Genomic DNA, 2,827 nt, shown 5'->3' with positions numbered 1-2,827 from the left:
TGTACTGGGTGCATGATATACCACTGAAACAATTTCACTAAAGCCACTGAAGCAGGAACAGATGTGCATTGTTCTCAAATGAAATTCTGGATTGTTACTTAAGTGATTTTGCTTCACTGAGACATGAACAAGAAAAGTGGAACACCAGGGCCTATGGGTAGAGCAGCAGAGGACAAGGGAGAACCTCGGGGGGAGTTTCTGCAGAACATCTCATTTGTGGAGCTCTGTGACATTCGGTGCGTGTCTCTGTGACACTCAATCTCATTTGTGTTGATGGAGGCTGCGGTGACATGAGCACAGGACATCAGGGACCGTTGGTGGTGGAACGCAACACCTTTCTTGGCTCCTGTGGGGTCAGGGAAGGTTTCCCAGAAGAGGTGACAGCTGAGCTTGAAGGACACCTCAGGGTAATCCAGAAGAAGAAAGTGAATTAAGATGAGCTGAGCATCCCAGTCAGAGGGAGACGACAACGCACAGCCTGCAAGGTGCTCACGATGACTACAGCATCATGGAAGAGAAAGGCCAGGATGAGACCTGCAATTTGAAAAAGGTTAGACATTTGTCATGCTGGGATCTCTCCCATACGGAGAGCGTAGCACATTGGGAGCTCTTCCTCCTCAGGGGAAGGAGCCAGAACACCATCTTTCAACCTCCCTTGCAGTTGGGTCAGCCATGTGACCTCAACTCCCACCAATCAGATATGCATGCCAAATGAGCAACAGTGAAGAAGGGGGTTGTTCTAATCCGTTCTGTTGCTAATAACAGAAAATACCTGAATCTGAGTTCTTTAAAAAAAAAAAAAAAAAAAGAAAGAAAGAAAGAAAGAAAAGAAAAGAAAAGAAAAGAAAAAAAGAGGTTTCTTCAGTTCACAGTTTGGAGGTCTAAGTTCCAAAGGCTGCATCTGCTGAGAGCCTTCTGGCTCCATTATGTCATGGAGAAGGCAGGAACACAAGCATTTGTGTGTCCTGGCATCTCTATTTTGATCTTTCTCTCTTTATTAATCTACCACGAGTCACTCTTGAGGGCTCTGCCCTGATGACCTTACTCCTAATCTTCTCCCAAAGGCCAGTTTTCAACACCAGAGCTATATTGAGTTTAAATTCAACTCAGGGTTTTACATTCCAAGCTTTCTGATGATTATTTTGTTTGCAATTTTGGCGATCATTTATTAAGAAGACTTTATTTGGCATGAGGAGAGTTTACTTTGCTTAAAAATATTTATTGCATTTCTTTTACAGCTAATGATGCCATGTTCTCTTAAGTGAAATGTTAACACTTTGTTATTTTACTGTACTAGAGCTTTGGTGTAAAAAATCATTATATCTACATTTAAAAGAAAGAAACCGGGACCAGTAGTTAGTGTAATGGCTATGTCGCTGGACTTCCACGTAGTTGACCACGGTTCGCGTCCCCACGCGGTGGCTTAACCTCCTGCCGGGCGCGTGTGCGTGCGTGCCCAAGATCCCTAGAGGAGAATGAAGGAGAACGGATTGCGGCGTGGCCATCCCCCCTGGGGGGTGATTTCTCGCTTTCTGTCTCTCTGTCTCTGTCTGGCGAGCGCACACGCCCTATAGCAAAAACCTCTCAAAAAAAAAAAGAAAGAAAGAAACCTATCTTCACATCTAGAAAATGGGTGTTTTGAATAAATTGTTTGCCTTATAATCAAAATGGATTATAATAAGCTCTAGTTCCAACTGTGTTTATTCAACAAAATCTTTCTGTGTATTCTGTTTAGTTGTTCTCTTGAAATTTTATTAAAAGTTATAGGATTGCAGATCCTGTAAGATCAGTGGTTGCAGAAATTGAACTATGGTAAGTACCATAGAAAATTACTCAATTTGATAGAAAGATAGATGAGTAATTTTTAATATGCAAAAAGGTTATGTTAAAATACAGCATTTATTCTGAAAACTCATGCATTCTAAGCCACAGTTCGGGGCCTAATGAACAATTAAATTGTAAACCTTTCTTAAACTGTCCCTGTACTGGGGGTACTGGGGTAAGGGAAGGGAACTACAACTCAATGAAAAGATTATTTTTATCTTAAACTCAATGAAAAGATGATTTCTATCTTCTGTCTTCTGAATGGAAGATTCATAGCAAGGAAATGTAATAAAGTGTTACGTTGATTAAAAAAAAAGGCGGCTATTAGAAGTTGATTCCACTAGGGGGCAGCATATGCATACATTACATAAGCATGACCCTAGCCCTTGGGATTTTTTTTTAAGTTTCTTTTTCCCATGAGAGAGACAGACAGACAGACCAACAACCCCAAGAGTGTCTTTAGGCTGCCATCCATTTCCAGCCTAAGCCAGTCATAATCATGCCACGCACACAAGTGCCCAATGTGTACAGGGAAATTTTGGAACTTCCATGTGGCTTCAGCAACCCGGAGTATTGCATTAGTGCTGTACTACCACAGCTGGCTGAGAATTCTTTTTAAAAATATTAAATATTGAGACCAGCAACTGGCGTAATGGCTATGTTGCTGGACTCCCATGTAGTTAACAAGTCCCGGATCCGGTGGCTTAAACGCAAGCCAGGCACATGTGCGTGCATACCCAAGATCCCAAGAGGAGAATGGAGAAGGGATTGTGGTGTGGCCATCCCCTCCGGGGGGTGGTTTCTCACTGTCTCTTTCTTTCTGGCTAGCGCACGCGCCCTATAGCAAAAAACTTCTCAAAACAAAAAAAATATATATATTAAAAGTCTTGGGACCGGCAGATGGCGTGGTGGTTAAGGCACTGAACACTCCCACATGGCTGACCACAGTTCAAGTCTCAGACCTGGTAGCGTGCTTTATCACTTTCCCTCTCTCTCCCTCTCT

This window comes from Tupaia chinensis, unplaced genomic scaffold (genome assembly GCF_000334495.1).
Source record: "Tupaia chinensis unplaced genomic scaffold, TupChi_1.0 Scaffold000054_1, whole genome shotgun sequence".
In the NCBI taxonomy this organism is placed as follows: domain Eukaryota; kingdom Metazoa; phylum Chordata; class Mammalia; order Scandentia; family Tupaiidae; genus Tupaia; species Tupaia belangeri.
The sequence above is the reverse complement of the archived record's forward strand: the minus strand, read 5'-3'. Positions refer to the sequence as shown.